General features: G+C 66.5%; 16 pseudogenes; all 16 read right to left on the bottom strand.

Moving 5' to 3' along the window:
- Positions 1–158: 158 nt before the first annotated feature.
- On the bottom strand, positions 159–277 carry LOC132358520 (5S ribosomal RNA; annotated as a pseudogene).
- A 911-nt stretch (positions 278–1,188) lies between these two features.
- On the bottom strand, positions 1,189–1,307 carry LOC132358209 (5S ribosomal RNA; annotated as a pseudogene).
- Positions 1,308–2,216: 909 nt separating this feature from the next.
- Positions 2,217–2,335, bottom strand: LOC132358345 (5S ribosomal RNA; annotated as a pseudogene).
- Positions 2,336–3,231: 896 nt separating this feature from the next.
- Positions 3,232–3,350, bottom strand: LOC132358519 (5S ribosomal RNA; annotated as a pseudogene).
- A 911-nt stretch (positions 3,351–4,261) lies between these two features.
- LOC132358208 (5S ribosomal RNA) lies at positions 4,262–4,380 on the bottom strand (annotated as a pseudogene).
- A 909-nt stretch (positions 4,381–5,289) lies between these two features.
- On the bottom strand, positions 5,290–5,408 carry LOC132358344 (5S ribosomal RNA; annotated as a pseudogene).
- Positions 5,409–6,304: 896 nt separating this feature from the next.
- LOC132358518 (5S ribosomal RNA) lies at positions 6,305–6,423 on the bottom strand (annotated as a pseudogene).
- A 911-nt stretch (positions 6,424–7,334) lies between these two features.
- LOC132358207 (5S ribosomal RNA) lies at positions 7,335–7,453 on the bottom strand (annotated as a pseudogene).
- Positions 7,454–8,362: 909 nt separating this feature from the next.
- Positions 8,363–8,481, bottom strand: LOC132358343 (5S ribosomal RNA; annotated as a pseudogene).
- Positions 8,482–9,377: 896 nt separating this feature from the next.
- Positions 9,378–9,496, bottom strand: LOC132358517 (5S ribosomal RNA; annotated as a pseudogene).
- A 911-nt stretch (positions 9,497–10,407) lies between these two features.
- On the bottom strand, positions 10,408–10,526 carry LOC132358739 (5S ribosomal RNA; annotated as a pseudogene).
- Positions 10,527–11,435: 909 nt separating this feature from the next.
- On the bottom strand, positions 11,436–11,554 carry LOC132358342 (5S ribosomal RNA; annotated as a pseudogene).
- Positions 11,555–12,450: 896 nt separating this feature from the next.
- LOC132358516 (5S ribosomal RNA) lies at positions 12,451–12,569 on the bottom strand (annotated as a pseudogene).
- Positions 12,570–13,480: 911 nt separating this feature from the next.
- LOC132358738 (5S ribosomal RNA) lies at positions 13,481–13,599 on the bottom strand (annotated as a pseudogene).
- A 909-nt stretch (positions 13,600–14,508) lies between these two features.
- On the bottom strand, positions 14,509–14,627 carry LOC132358340 (5S ribosomal RNA; annotated as a pseudogene).
- Positions 14,628–15,523: 896 nt separating this feature from the next.
- Positions 15,524–15,642, bottom strand: LOC132358514 (5S ribosomal RNA; annotated as a pseudogene).
- Between the last annotated feature and the right edge of the window lie 27 nt (positions 15,643–15,669).

Raw genomic sequence — 15,669 nt, 5'->3', positions numbered from 1 at the left:
CAGGGCCGCCTTCTGGCCGCATTTCCATCCAGACCTGCGGGGAGCGCCCCCTCCAGAGCACGCTGTGTTGGGAGGGCCCTGAGGAGGTGAGGCCTGCAGAGGCGGAGGCGGCATCAGCCGTGGGCGCCTAAAGGAGAATTTATAGTGGGAGGCAAAAAAGCCTACAGCACCTGGTATTCCCATGTGGTCTCCCATCCAAGTACTAAGCAGGCCCGACCCTGCTTAGCTTCCAGGATCAGACGATATCGGGCGCGTTCAGGGTGGTATGGCGGTAGAAGGCTGCGGGGGCCACGGGGTGCCTCTTGAGGCTTAGCTTCCCTGGTGCTGGGGCTTGCCGACAGCCCGGCAGCCAACCCTCTCCGGCACGGCCCAGCCCGCCCACCAAGGCAGGCGACAGGAGGCCTCGGGCACCCGGGATTGGCGGACTCGTGGGAGACCTCGCAGCTCAGGTCAGGCGGGACCCTCCAGGCCCATAGGAGCTTGGCCCTCTGCCCCAGATCCCGCTTGACGCCCACAAGGACGTGGCCCCGGGGGCTTAAGGGCCCGTGGCCCACGGTCCTTTGGGCATTCGCCACCCTGTCTGCCCACACAGTTCTAGGTGAAGCCCGGCCGCGGCCAGGCTGGCCCTCCTGCCCGACGGCAGTTGGCCTGAAGCCACTGGGAGGCACCATTGAGTCGGCAAGACCCCTTAGACCCAGCAAGGCCACCCTTGCCCCTCCGCCAAATGCTGAGCAAAGTTCCCTGCACCCGGTGACCGGCCGGCCCGGAGAACCATTCCCGGCCCACGACCCCACTCCCGCCCCCGGCCGTGGTGAAAGAGTGGAGTGTGGGCTTTTTCCGGAGGGAGCTGTGGAGAGACACACGGGCAGACGGGTGGCTGCGGCGTGGAGGGGCGCTGGTGTGGTCGGCCAGGTGCAGGTCGAGGGCCTCGCGGGCCTCACGATCTTCACCCGGGCCTGCGGCGGTGTCTGGGTCCGGGCCAGCCACCCCGGCAGCGGCTGGCGTGCGGTTGCCTTCCAGGGCCGCCTTCTGGGGGCATGTCCAGCCAGACCGGCGGGGATGGCCCCCTCCGGCGCACGCTGTGTCGGGAGAGGCCTGAGTAGATGAGGCCTGCAGCAGTGCCCGGCGGGGGCAGAGGAAGCCTTGAGTACCGGCCACTACAAGAAAAGGGCAATCGGGGGGCAAAAAATACTACAGCACCTAGTATTCCCAGGTGGTCTCCCATCCAGGTAGTAAACAGACCCGACCCTGCTTAGCTTCGGAAATCAGACGAGATGGGGTGCGTATAGGGTGGTATGGCCATAGAAGGCAGCGGGGCCCACGGGGTGCCTCTTGAGGCTCAGCTTACCTGGTGCTGGCAAATTACCGCCAGTCCGGCGACCAGCCCTCTGCAGCACGGCCCTGCGGCCCGCCCAGGCAGGCGATAGCAGGCTTCGGGGTCCGGGTGTGGTGGAGTCTTGGACGCTCTAGCAGCTCAGTTCTGGCGGGAACATCCAGGCACATAGGCGCATGGCGAACCGCCCCAGATCCCGCTCGACGCTCACAAAGACGTGGCTCTGAAGGCTTAAGGGTCCGTGGTCCACGGTCCCTTGGGCATTCCCCACCCTGTCCACCCACGCAGTGCTAGGTGCAGTCCAGCCGCGGCCGGGCTGGCCCTCCTGCCTGAAGGCAGTTAGCCCAAAGCCACTGGGAGCCACCATTGATGCGGCACGGCCCCTTGGACCCAGCAAGGCCACCCTTGCCCACACGCCACCCGCTGAGCACAGTTCCCAGCGCATGGTGGCCGGCTGGCCCGGAGAACCGGACCGGCCCAGGACCCCGCTCCCGCCCCCGGCCATGGCGAAACAGCGGAGGGTGGGCTTTTTCCGGAGGGAGCTGTGGAGAGACACAGAGGCAGACAGGTGGCTGCGGCGCAGATGGGCGCTGGTTGGGTTGGCCACGGGCAGGTCGAGGGCCTCGCGGGCCTCACGATCTTCACCCGGGCCTGCAGCGGAGTCTGGGTCCGGGCCAGCCACCCCGGGAGAGGCTGGGGTGCGGCTGCCTTCCAGGGCCGCCTTCTGGCGGCATGTCCACCCAGACCGGCTGGGTGGGCCCCCTCTGGCGCACGCTGTGTTGCGAGAGGCCTGAGTAGATGAGGCCTGCAGCAGTGCCCGGCGGGAGCAGCGGAAGCCTTGAGCACCGGCGATGACAAGAAAAGGCAGATCGGGGGGCAAAAAATACTACAGCACCTAGTATTCCCAGGTGGTCTCCCATCCAGGTAGTAAACAGACCCGACCCTGCTTAGCTTCCGAGGTCAGACGAGATGGGGTGCGTTTAGGGTGGTATGGCCGTAGAAGGCAGCGGGGGCCACGGGGTGACTCTTGAGGCTCAGCTTAGCTGGTGCTGGCGAATTACCACCAGTCCGGCGACCAGCCCTCTGCTGCACGGCCCTGCTGCCTGCCCAGGCAGGCGACAGGAGGCCTCGGGGACCCGGAGGTGGCAGAGTCTTGGGCGACCTTGCAGCCCTGTTCGGGCGGGAACCTCCGGACCCGTAGGCGCTTGACGCTCCACCTCAGATCCCGCTCGACGCTCACAAGGACGTGGCCTCAGAGGCTTAAGGGCCAGTGGCCTGCTGTCCCTTGGGCATTACACAACCTGTCCACCCTCGCAGTTCTAGGAGCAGCCCAGCCATGGCCGGGCCGGCCTTCCTGCTCGACGGCAGTTGGCCCAAAGCCACTGGGATCCACCGTTGGGCTGCCACGGCCTCTTAGCCCCAGCAAACTACCCTTTCAGCCACGCCACCCGCCAAGCACAGTTCCGATGCCTGGAGGTCAGCCGACCTGGAGAACCAGTCACGGCCCACGACCCCGCTCCTGCCTCCAGCCGTAGCGAAACGGCAGAGGGTGGGCTTTTTCCGGAGGGAGCTGTATAGAGACACACGGGCAATTAGGTGGCTGCGGCGTGGATGCGCGCTGGTGGGGACGGCCAGTTGTAGGTCGAGGGCTTCGCGTGCCTCACGGCCTTCACCTGGGCGTGCGGCGCAGTCTGGCTGCGGGCCAGCCACCACGGGAGCGGCTGGTTTATGGCTATCTTCCAGGGCCGCCTTCTGGCCGCATTTCCATCCAGACCTGCGGGGAGCGCCCCCTCCAGAGCACGCTGTGTTGGGAGGGCCCTGAGGAGGTGAGGCCTGCAGAGGCGGAGGCGGCATCAGCCGTGGGCGCCTAAAGGAGAATTTATAGTGGGAGGCAAAAAAGCCTACAGCACCTGGTATTCCCATGTGGTCTCCCATCCAAGTACTAAGCAGGCCCGACCCTGCTTAGCTTCCAGGATCAGACGATATCGGGCGCGTTCAGGGTGGTATGGCGGTAGAAGGCTGCGGGGGCCACGGGGTGCCTCTTGAGGCTTAGCTTCCCTGGTGCTGGGGCTTGCCGACAGCCCGGCAGCCAACCCTCTCCGGCACGGCCCAGCCCGCCCACCAAGGCAGGCGACAGGAGGCCTCGGGCACCCGGGATTGGCGGACTCGTGGGAGACCTCGCAGCTCAGGTCAGGCGGGACCCTCCAGGCCCATAGGAGCTTGGCCCTCTGCCCCAGATCCCGCTTGACGCCCACAAGGACGTGGCCCCGGGGGCTTAAGGGCCCGTGGCCCACGGTCCTTTGGGCATTCGCCACCCTGTCTGCCCACACAGTTCTAGGTGAAGCCCGGCCGCGGCCAGGCTGGCCCTCCTGCCCGACGGCAGTTGGCCTGAAGCCACTGGGAGGCACCATTGAGTCGGCAAGACCCCTTAGACCCAGCAAGGCCACCCTTGCCCCTCCGCCAAATGCTGAGCAAAGTTCCCTGCACCCGGTGACCGGCCGGCCCGGAGAACCATTCCCGGCCCACGACCCCACTCCCGCCCCCGGCCGTGGTGAAAGAGTGGAGTGTGGGCTTTTTCCGGAGGGAGCTGTGGAGAGACACACGGGCAGACGGGTGGCTGCGGCGTGGAGGGGCGCTGGTGTGGTCGGCCAGGTGCAGGTCGAGGGCCTCGCGGGCCTCACGATCTTCACCCGGGCCTGCGGCGGTGTCTGGGTCCGGGCCAGCCACCCCGGCAGCGGCTGGCGTGCGGTTGCCTTCCAGGGCCGCCTTCTGGGGGCATGTCCAGCCAGACCGGCGGGGATGGCCCCCTCCGGCGCACGCTGTGTCGGGAGAGGCCTGAGTAGATGAGGCCTGCAGCAGTGCCCGGCGGGGGCAGAGGAAGCCTTGAGTACCGGCCACTACAAGAAAAGGGCAATCGGGGGGCAAAAAATACTACAGCACCTAGTATTCCCAGGTGGTCTCCCATCCAGGTAGTAAACAGACCCGACCCTGCTTAGCTTCGGAAATCAGACGAGATGGGGTGCGTATAGGGTGGTATGGCCATAGAAGGCAGCGGGGCCCACGGGGTGCCTCTTGAGGCTCAGCTTACCTGGTGCTGGCAAATTACCGCCAGTCCGGCGACCAGCCCTCTGCAGCACGGCCCTGCGGCCCGCCCAGGCAGGCGATAGCAGGCTTCGGGGTCCGGGTGTGGTGGAGTCTTGGACGCTCTAGCAGCTCAGTTCTGGCGGGAACATCCAGGCACATAGGCGCATGGCGAACCGCCCCAGATCCCGCTCGACGCTCACAAAGACGTGGCTCTGAAGGCTTAAGGGTCCGTGGTCCACGGTCCCTTGGGCATTCCCCACCCTGTCCACCCACGCAGTGCTAGGTGCAGTCCAGCCGCGGCCGGGCTGGCCCTCCTGCCTGAAGGCAGTTAGCCCAAAGCCACTGGGAGCCACCATTGATGCGGCACGGCCCCTTGGACCCAGCAAGGCCACCCTTGCCCACACGCCACCCGCTGAGCACAGTTCCCAGCGCATGGTGGCCGGCTGGCCCGGAGAACCGGACCGGCCCAGGACCCCGCTCCCGCCCCCGGCCATGGCGAAACAGCGGAGGGTGGGCTTTTTCCGGAGGGAGCTGTGGAGAGACACAGAGGCAGACAGGTGGCTGCGGCGCAGATGGGCGCTGGTTGGGTTGGCCACGGGCAGGTCGAGGGCCTCGCGGGCCTCACGATCTTCACCCGGGCCTGCAGCGGAGTCTGGGTCCGGGCCAGCCACCCCGGGAGAGGCTGGGGTGCGGCTGCCTTCCAGGGCCGCCTTCTGGCGGCATGTCCACCCAGACCGGCTGGGTGGGCCCCCTCTGGCGCACGCTGTGTTGCGAGAGGCCTGAGTAGATGAGGCCTGCAGCAGTGCCCGGCGGGAGCAGCGGAAGCCTTGAGCACCGGCGATGACAAGAAAAGGCAGATCGGGGGGCAAAAAATACTACAGCACCTAGTATTCCCAGGTGGTCTCCCATCCAGGTAGTAAACAGACCCGACCCTGCTTAGCTTCCGAGGTCAGACGAGATGGGGTGCGTTTAGGGTGGTATGGCCGTAGAAGGCAGCGGGGGCCACGGGGTGACTCTTGAGGCTCAGCTTAGCTGGTGCTGGCGAATTACCACCAGTCCGGCGACCAGCCCTCTGCTGCACGGCCCTGCTGCCTGCCCAGGCAGGCGACAGGAGGCCTCGGGGACCCGGAGGTGGCAGAGTCTTGGGCGACCTTGCAGCCCTGTTCGGGCGGGAACCTCCGGACCCGTAGGCGCTTGACGCTCCACCTCAGATCCCGCTCGACGCTCACAAGGACGTGGCCTCAGAGGCTTAAGGGCCAGTGGCCTGCTGTCCCTTGGGCATTACACAACCTGTCCACCCTCGCAGTTCTAGGAGCAGCCCAGCCATGGCCGGGCCGGCCTTCCTGCTCGACGGCAGTTGGCCCAAAGCCACTGGGATCCACCGTTGGGCTGCCACGGCCTCTTAGCCCCAGCAAACTACCCTTTCAGCCACGCCACCCGCCAAGCACAGTTCCGATGCCTGGAGGTCAGCCGACCTGGAGAACCAGTCACGGCCCACGACCCCGCTCCTGCCTCCAGCCGTAGCGAAACGGCAGAGGGTGGGCTTTTTCCGGAGGGAGCTGTATAGAGACACACGGGCAATTAGGTGGCTGCGGCGTGGATGCGCGCTGGTGGGGACGGCCAGTTGTAGGTCGAGGGCTTCGCGTGCCTCACGGCCTTCACCTGGGCGTGCGGCGCAGTCTGGCTGCGGGCCAGCCACCACGGGAGCGGCTGGTTTATGGCTATCTTCCAGGGCCGCCTTCTGGCCGCATTTCCATCCAGACCTGCGGGGAGCGCCCCCTCCAGAGCACGCTGTGTTGGGAGGGCCCTGAGGAGGTGAGGCCTGCAGAGGCGGAGGCGGCATCAGCCGTGGGCGCCTAAAGGAGAATTTATAGTGGGAGGCAAAAAAGCCTACAGCACCTGGTATTCCCATGTGGTCTCCCATCCAAGTACTAAGCAGGCCCGACCCTGCTTAGCTTCCAGGATCAGACGATATCGGGCGCGTTCAGGGTGGTATGGCGGTAGAAGGCTGCGGGGGCCACGGGGTGCCTCTTGAGGCTTAGCTTCCCTGGTGCTGGGGCTTGCCGACAGCCCGGCAGCCAACCCTCTCCGGCACGGCCCAGCCCGCCCACCAAGGCAGGCGACAGGAGGCCTCGGGCACCCGGGATTGGCGGACTCGTGGGAGACCTCGCAGCTCAGGTCAGGCGGGACCCTCCAGGCCCATAGGAGCTTGGCCCTCTGCCCCAGATCCCGCTTGACGCCCACAAGGACGTGGCCCCGGGGGCTTAAGGGCCCGTGGCCCACGGTCCTTTGGGCATTCGCCACCCTGTCTGCCCACACAGTTCTAGGTGAAGCCCGGCCGCGGCCAGGCTGGCCCTCCTGCCCGACGGCAGTTGGCCTGAAGCCACTGGGAGGCACCATTGAGTCGGCAAGACCCCTTAGACCCAGCAAGGCCACCCTTGCCCCTCCGCCAAATGCTGAGCAAAGTTCCCTGCACCCGGTGACCGGCCGGCCCGGAGAACCATTCCCGGCCCACGACCCCACTCCCGCCCCCGGCCGTGGTGAAAGAGTGGAGTGTGGGCTTTTTCCGGAGGGAGCTGTGGAGAGACACACGGGCAGACGGGTGGCTGCGGCGTGGAGGGGCGCTGGTGTGGTCGGCCAGGTGCAGGTCGAGGGCCTCGCGGGCCTCACGATCTTCACCCGGGCCTGCGGCGGTGTCTGGGTCCGGGCCAGCCACCCCGGCAGCGGCTGGCGTGCGGTTGCCTTCCAGGGCCGCCTTCTGGGGGCATGTCCAGCCAGACCGGCGGGGATGGCCCCCTCCGGCGCACGCTGTGTCGGGAGAGGCCTGAGTAGATGAGGCCTGCAGCAGTGCCCGGCGGGGGCAGAGGAAGCCTTGAGTACCGGCCACTACAAGAAAAGGGCAATCGGGGGGCAAAAAATACTACAGCACCTAGTATTCCCAGGTGGTCTCCCATCCAGGTAGTAAACAGACCCGACCCTGCTTAGCTTCGGAAATCAGACGAGATGGGGTGCGTATAGGGTGGTATGGCCATAGAAGGCAGCGGGGCCCACGGGGTGCCTCTTGAGGCTCAGCTTACCTGGTGCTGGCAAATTACCGCCAGTCCGGCGACCAGCCCTCTGCAGCACGGCCCTGCGGCCCGCCCAGGCAGGCGATAGCAGGCTTCGGGGTCCGGGTGTGGTGGAGTCTTGGACGCTCTAGCAGCTCAGTTCTGGCGGGAACATCCAGGCACATAGGCGCATGGCGAACCGCCCCAGATCCCGCTCGACGCTCACAAAGACGTGGCTCTGAAGGCTTAAGGGTCCGTGGTCCACGGTCCCTTGGGCATTCCCCACCCTGTCCACCCACGCAGTGCTAGGTGCAGTCCAGCCGCGGCCGGGCTGGCCCTCCTGCCTGAAGGCAGTTAGCCCAAAGCCACTGGGAGCCACCATTGATGCGGCACGGCCCCTTGGACCCAGCAAGGCCACCCTTGCCCACACGCCACCCGCTGAGCACAGTTCCCAGCGCATGGTGGCCGGCTGGCCCGGAGAACCGGACCGGCCCAGGACCCCGCTCCCGCCCCCGGCCATGGCGAAACAGCGGAGGGTGGGCTTTTTCCGGAGGGAGCTGTGGAGAGACACAGAGGCAGACAGGTGGCTGCGGCGCAGATGGGCGCTGGTTGGGTTGGCCACGGGCAGGTCGAGGGCCTCGCGGGCCTCACGATCTTCACCCGGGCCTGCAGCGGAGTCTGGGTCCGGGCCAGCCACCCCGGGAGAGGCTGGGGTGCGGCTGCCTTCCAGGGCCGCCTTCTGGCGGCATGTCCACCCAGACCGGCTGGGTGGGCCCCCTCTGGCGCACGCTGTGTTGCGAGAGGCCTGAGTAGATGAGGCCTGCAGCAGTGCCCGGCGGGAGCAGCGGAAGCCTTGAGCACCGGCGATGACAAGAAAAGGCAGATCGGGGGGCAAAAAATACTACAGCACCTAGTATTCCCAGGTGGTCTCCCATCCAGGTAGTAAACAGACCCGACCCTGCTTAGCTTCCGAGGTCAGACGAGATGGGGTGCGTTTAGGGTGGTATGGCCGTAGAAGGCAGCGGGGGCCACGGGGTGACTCTTGAGGCTCAGCTTAGCTGGTGCTGGCGAATTACCACCAGTCCGGCGACCAGCCCTCTGCTGCACGGCCCTGCTGCCTGCCCAGGCAGGCGACAGGAGGCCTCGGGGACCCGGAGGTGGCAGAGTCTTGGGCGACCTTGCAGCCCTGTTCGGGCGGGAACCTCCGGACCCGTAGGCGCTTGACGCTCCACCTCAGATCCCGCTCGACGCTCACAAGGACGTGGCCTCAGAGGCTTAAGGGCCAGTGGCCTGCTGTCCCTTGGGCATTACACAACCTGTCCACCCTCGCAGTTCTAGGAGCAGCCCAGCCATGGCCGGGCCGGCCTTCCTGCTCGACGGCAGTTGGCCCAAAGCCACTGGGATCCACCGTTGGGCTGCCACGGCCTCTTAGCCCCAGCAAACTACCCTTTCAGCCACGCCACCCGCCAAGCACAGTTCCGATGCCTGGAGGTCAGCCGACCTGGAGAACCAGTCACGGCCCACGACCCCGCTCCTGCCTCCAGCCGTAGCGAAACGGCAGAGGGTGGGCTTTTTCCGGAGGGAGCTGTATAGAGACACACGGGCAATTAGGTGGCTGCGGCGTGGATGCGCGCTGGTGGGGACGGCCAGTTGTAGGTGGAGGGCTTCGCGTGCCTCACGGCCTTCACCTGGGCGTGCGGCGCAGTCTGGCTGCGGGCCAGCCACCACGGGAGCGGCTGGTTTATGGCTATCTTCCAGGGCCGCCTTCTGGCCGCATTTCCATCCAGACCTGCGGGGAGCGCCCCCTCCAGAGCACGCTGTGTTGGGAGGGCCCTGAGGAGGTGAGGCCTGCAGAGGCGGAGGCGGCATCAGCCGTGGGCGCCTAAAGGAGAATTTATAGTGGGAGGCAAAAAAGCCTACAGCACCTGGTATTCCCATGTGGTCTCCCATCCAAGTACTAAGCAGGCCCGACCCTGCTTAGCTTCCAGGATCAGACGATATCGGGCGCGTTCAGGGTGGTATGGCGGTAGAAGGCTGCGGGGGCCACGGGGTGCCTCTTGAGGCTTAGCTTCCCTGGTGCTGGGGCTTGCCGACAGCCCGGCAGCCAACCCTCTCCGGCACGGCCCAGCCCGCCCACCAAGGCAGGCGACAGGAGGCCTCGGGCACCCGGGATTGGCGGACTCGTGGGAGACCTCGCAGCTCAGGTCAGGCGGGACCCTCCAGGCCCATAGGAGCTTGGCCCTCTGCCCCAGATCCCGCTTGACGCCCACAAGGACGTGGCCCCGGGGGCTTAAGGGCCCGTGGCCCACGGTCCTTTGGGCATTCGCCACCCTGTCTGCCCACACAGTTCTAGGTGAAGCCCGGCCGCGGCCAGGCTGGCCCTCCTGCCCGACGGCAGTTGGCCTGAAGCCACTGGGAGGCACCATTGAGTCGGCAAGACCCCTTAGACCCAGCAAGGCCACCCTTGCCCCTCCGCCAAATGCTGAGCAAAGTTCCCTGCACCCGGTGACCGGCCGGCCCGGAGAACCATTCCCGGCCCACGACCCCACTCCCGCCCCCGGCCGTGGTGAAAGAGTGGAGTGTGGGCTTTTTCCGGAGGGAGCTGTGGAGAGACACACGGGCAGACGGGTGGCTGCGGCGTGGAGGGGCGCTGGTGTGGTCGGCCAGGTGCAGGTCGAGGGCCTCGCGGGCCTCACGATCTTCACCCGGGCCTGCGGCGGTGTCTGGGTCCGGGCCAGCCACCCCGGCAGCGGCTGGCGTGCGGTTGCCTTCCAGGGCCGCCTTCTGGGGGCATGTCCAGCCAGACCGGCGGGGATGGCCCCCTCCGGCGCACGCTGTGTCGGGAGAGGCCTGAGTAGATGAGGCCTGCAGCAGTGCCCGGCGGGGGCAGAGGAAGCCTTGAGTACCGGCCACTACAAGAAAAGGGCAATCGGGGGGCAAAAAATACTACAGCACCTAGTATTCCCAGGTGGTCTCCCATCCAGGTAGTAAACAGACCCGACCCTGCTTAGCTTCGGAAATCAGACGAGATGGGGTGCGTATAGGGTGGTATGGCCATAGAAGGCAGCGGGGCCCACGGGGTGCCTCTTGAGGCTCAGCTTACCTGGTGCTGGCAAATTACCGCCAGTCCGGCGACCAGCCCTCTGCAGCACGGCCCTGCGGCCCGCCCAGGCAGGCGATAGCAGGCTTCGGGGTCCGGGTGTGGTGGAGTCTTGGACGCTCTAGCAGCTCAGTTCTGGCGGGAACATCCAGGCACATAGGCGCATGGCGAACCGCCCCAGATCCCGCTCGACGCTCACAAAGACGTGGCTCTGAAGGCTTAAGGGTCCGTGGTCCACGGTCCCTTGGGCATTCCCCACCCTGTCCACCCACGCAGTGCTAGGTGCAGTCCAGCCGCGGCCGGGCTGGCCCTCCTGCCTGAAGGCAGTTAGCCCAAAGCCACTGGGAGCCACCATTGATGCGGCACGGCCCCTTGGACCCAGCAAGGCCACCCTTGCCCACACGCCACCCGCTGAGCACAGTTCCCAGCGCATGGTGGCCGGCTGGCCCGGAGAACCGGACCGGCCCAGGACCCCGCTCCCGCCCCCGGCCATGGCGAAACAGCGGAGGGTGGGCTTTTTCCGGAGGGAGCTGTGGAGAGACACAGAGGCAGACAGGTGGCTGCGGCGCAGATGGGCGCTGGTTGGGTTGGCCACGGGCAGGTCGAGGGCCTCGCGGGCCTCACGATCTTCACCCGGGCCTGCAGCGGAGTCTGGGTCCGGGCCAGCCACCCCGGGAGAGGCTGGGGTGCGGCTGCCTTCCAGGGCCGCCTTCTGGCGGCATGTCCACCCAGACCGGCTGGGTGGGCCCCCTCTGGCGCACGCTGTGTTGCGAGAGGCCTGAGTAGATGAGGCCTGCAGCAGTGCCCGGCGGGAGCAGCGGAAGCCTTGAGCACCGGCGATGACAAGAAAAGGCAGATCGGGGGGCAAAAAATACTACAGCACCTAGTATTCCCAGGTGGTCTCCCATCCAGGTAGTAAACAGACCCGACCCTGCTTAGCTTCCGAGGTCAGACGAGATGGGGTGCGTTTAGGGTGGTATGGCCGTAGAAGGCAGCGGGGGCCACGGGGTGACTCTTGAGGCTCAGCTTAGCTGGTGCTGGCGAATTACCACCAGTCCGGCGACCAGCCCTCTGCTGCACGGCCCTGCTGCCTGCCCAGGCAGGCGACAGGAGGCCTCGGGGACCCGGAGGTGGCAGAGTCTTGGGCGACCTTGCAGCCCTGTTCGGGCGGGAACCTCCGGACCCGTAGGCGCTTGACGCTCCACCTCAGATCCCGCTCGACGCTCACAAGGACGTGGCCTCAGAGGCTTAAGGGCCAGTGGCCTGCTGTCCCTTGGGCATTACACAACCTGTCCACCCTCGCAGTTCTAGGAGCAGCCCAGCCATGGCCGGGCCGGCCTTCCTGCTCGACGGCAGTTGGCCCAAAGCCACTGGGATCCACCGTTGGGCTGCCACGGCCTCTTAGCCCCAGCAAACTACCCTTTCAGCCACGCCACCCGCCAAGCACAGTTCCGATGCCTGGAGGTCAGCCGACCTGGAGAACCAGTCACGGCCCACGACCCCGCTCCTGCCTCCAGCCGTAGCGAAACGGCAGAGGGTGGGCTTTTTCCGGAGGGAGCTGTATAGAGACACACGGGCAATTAGGTGGCTGCGGCGTGGATGCGCGCTGGTGGGGACGGCCAGTTGTAGGTCGAGGGCTTCGCGTGCCTCACGGCCTTCACCTGGGCGTGCGGCGCAGTCTGGCTGCGGGCCAGCCACCACGGGAGCGGCTGGTTTATGGCTATCTTCCAGGGCCGCCTTCTGGCCGCATTTCCATCCAGACCTGCGGGGAGCGCCCCCTCCAGAGCACGCTGTGTTGGGAGGGCCCTGAGGAGGTGAGGCCTGCAGAGGCGGAGGCGGCATCAGCCGTGGGCGCCTAAAGGAGAATTTATAGTGGGAGGCAAAAAAGCCTACAGCACCTGGTATTCCCATGTGGTCTCCCATCCAAGTACTAAGCAGGCCCGACCCTGCTTAGCTTCCAGGATCAGACGATATCGGGCGCGTTCAGGGTGGTATGGCGGTAGAAGGCTGCGGGGGCCACGGGGTGCCTCTTGAGGCTTAGCTTCCCTGGTGCTGGGGCTTGCCGACAGCCCGGCAGCCAACCCTCTCCGGCACGGCCCAGCCCGCCCACCAAGGCAGGCGACAGGAGGCCTCGGGCACCCGGGATTGGCGGACTCGTGGGAGACCTCGCAGCTCAGGTCAGGCGGGACCCTCCAGGCCCATAGGAGCTTGGCCCTCTGCCCCAGATCCCGCTTGACGCCCACAAGGACGTGGCCCCGGGGGCTTAAGGGCCCGTGGCCCACGGTCCTTTGGGCATTCGCCACCCTGTCTGCCCACACAGTTCTAGGTGAAGCCCGGCCGCGGCCAGGCTGGCCCTCCTGCCCGACGGCAGTTGGCCTGAAGCCACTGGGAGGCACCATTGAGTCGGCAAGACCCCTTAGACCCAGCAAGGCCACCCTTGCCCCTCCGCCAAATGCTGAGCAAAGTTCCCTGCACCCGGTGACCGGCCGGCCCGGAGAACCATTCCCGGCCCACGACCCCACTCCCGCCCCCGGCCGTGGTGAAAGAGTGGAGTGTGGGCTTTTTCCGGAGGGAGCTGTGGAGAGACACACGGGCAGACGGGTGGCTGCGGCGTGGAGGGGCGCTGGTGTGGTCGGCCAGGTGCAGGTCGAGGGCCTCGCGGGCCTCACGATCTTCACCCGGGCCTGCGGCGGTGTCTGGGTCCGGGCCAGCCACCCCGGCAGCGGCTGGCGTGCGGTTGCCTTCCAGGGCCGCCTTCTGGGGGCATGTCCAGCCAGACCGGCGGGGATGGCCCCCTCCGGCGCACGCTGTGTCGGGAGAGGCCTGAGTAGATGAGGCCTGCAGCAGTGCCCGGCGGGGGCAGAGGAAGCCTTGAGTACCGGCCACTACAAGAAAAGGGCAATCGGGGGGCAAAAAATACTACAGCACCTAGTATTCCCAGGTGGTCTCCCATCCAGGTAGTAAACAGACCCGACCCTGCTTAGCTTCGGAAATCAGACGAGATGGGGTGCGTATAGGGTGGTATGGCCATAGAAGGCAGCGGGGCCCACGGGGTGCCTCTTGAGGCTCAGCTTACCTGGTGCTGGCAAATTACCGCCAGTCCGGCGACCAGCCCTCTGCAGCACGGCCCTGCGGCCCGCCCAGGCAGGCGATAGCAGGCTTCGGGGTCCGGGTGTGGTGGAGTCTTGGACGCTCTAGCAGCTCAGTTCTGGCGGGAACATCCAGGCACATAGGCGCATGGCGAACCGCCCCAGATCCCGCTCGACGCTCACAAAGACGTGGCTCTGAAGGCTTAAGGGTCCGTGGTCCACGGTCCCTTGGGCATTCCCCACCCTGTCCACCCACGCAGTGCTAGGTGCAGTCCAGCCGCGGCCGGGCTGGCCCTCCTGCCTGAAGGCAGTTAGCCCAAAGCCACTGGGAGCCACCATTGATGCGGCACGGCCCCTTGGACCCAGCAAGGCCACCCTTGCCCACACGCCACCCGCTGAGCACAGTTCCCAGCGCATGGTGGCCGGCTGGCCCGGAGAACCGGACCGGCCCAGGACCCCGCTCCCGCCCCCGGCCATGGCGAAACAGCGGAGGGTGGGCTTTTTCCGGAGGGAGCTGTGGAGAGACACAGAGGCAGACAGGTGGCTGCGGCGCAGATGGGCGCTGGTTGGGTTGGCCACGGGCAGGTCGAGGGCCTCGCGGGCCTCACGATCTTCACCCGGGCCTGCAGCGGAGTCTGGGTCCGGGCCAGCCACCCCGGGAGAGGCTGGGGTGCGGCTGCCTTCCAGGGCCGCCTTCTGGCGGCATGTCCACCCAGACCGGCTGGGTGGGCCCCCTCTGGCGCACGCTGTGTTGCGAGAGGCCTGAGTAGATGAGGCCTGCAGCAGTGCCCGGCGGGAGCAGCGGAAGCCTTGAGCACCGGCGATGACAAGAAAAGGCAGATCGGGGGGCAAAAAATACTACAGCACCTAGTATTCCCAGGTGGTCTCCCATCCAGGTAGTAAACAGACCCGACCCTGCTTAGCTTCCGAGGTCAGACGAGATGGGGTGCGTTTAGGGTGGTATGGCCGTAGAAGGCAGCGGGGGCCACGGGGTGACTCTTGAGGCTCAGCTTAGCTGGTGCTGGCGAATTACCACCAGTCCGGCGACCAGCCCTCTGCTGCACGGCCCTGCTGCCTGCCCAGGCAGGCGACAGGAGGCCTCGGGGACCCGGAGGTGGCAGAGTCTTGGGCGACCTTGCAGCCCTGTTCGGGCGGGAACCTCCGGACCCGTAGGCGCTTGACGCTCCACCTCAGATCCCGCTCGACGCTCACAAGGACGTGGCCTCAGAGGCTTAAGGGCCAGTGGCCTGCTGTCCCTTGGGCATTACACAACCTGTCCACCCTCGCAGTTCTAGGAGCAGCCCAGCCATGGCCGGGCCGGCCTTCCTGCTCGACGGCAGTTGGCCCAAAGCCACTGGGATCCACCGTTGGGCTGCCACGGCCTCTTAGCCCCAGCAAACTACCCTTTCAGCCACGCCACCCGCCAAGCACAGTTCCGATGCCTGGAGGTCAGCCGACCTGGAGAACCAGTCACGGCCCACGACCCCGCTCCTGCCTCCAGCCGTAGCGAAACGGCAGAGGGTGGGCTTTTTCCGGAGGGAGCTGTATAGAGACACACGGGCAATTAGGTGGCTGCGGCGTGGATGCGCGCTGGTGGGGACGGCCAGTTGTAGGTCGAGGGCTTCGCGTGCCTCACGGCCTTCACCTGGGCGTGCGGCGCAGTCTGGCTGCGGGCCAGCCACCACGGGAGCGGCTGGTTTATGGCTATCTTCCAGGGCCGCCTTCTGGCCGCATTTCCATCCAGACCTGCGGGGAGCGCCCCCTCCAGAGCACGCTGTGTTGGGAGGGCCCTGAGGAGGTGAGGCCTGCAGAGGCGGAGGCGGCATCAGCCGTGGGCGCCTAAAGGAGAATTTATAGTGGGAGGCAAAAAAGCCTACAGCACCTGGTATTCCCATGTGGTCTCCCATCCAAGTACTAAGCAGGCCCGACCCTGCTTAGCTTCCAGGATCAGACGATATCGGGCGCGTTCAGGGTGGTATGGCGGTAGAAGGCTGCGGGGGCCACGGGGTGCCTCTT

Source organism: Balaenoptera ricei, unplaced genomic scaffold (assembly GCF_028023285.1).
Source record: "Balaenoptera ricei isolate mBalRic1 unplaced genomic scaffold, mBalRic1.hap2 scaffold_149, whole genome shotgun sequence".
NCBI classification, from domain to species: Eukaryota; Metazoa; Chordata; class Mammalia; order Artiodactyla; family Balaenopteridae; genus Balaenoptera; species Balaenoptera ricei.
Note: the sequence above shows the minus strand (reverse complement) of the source record. Positions and strands in the feature narration are given on the sequence as shown.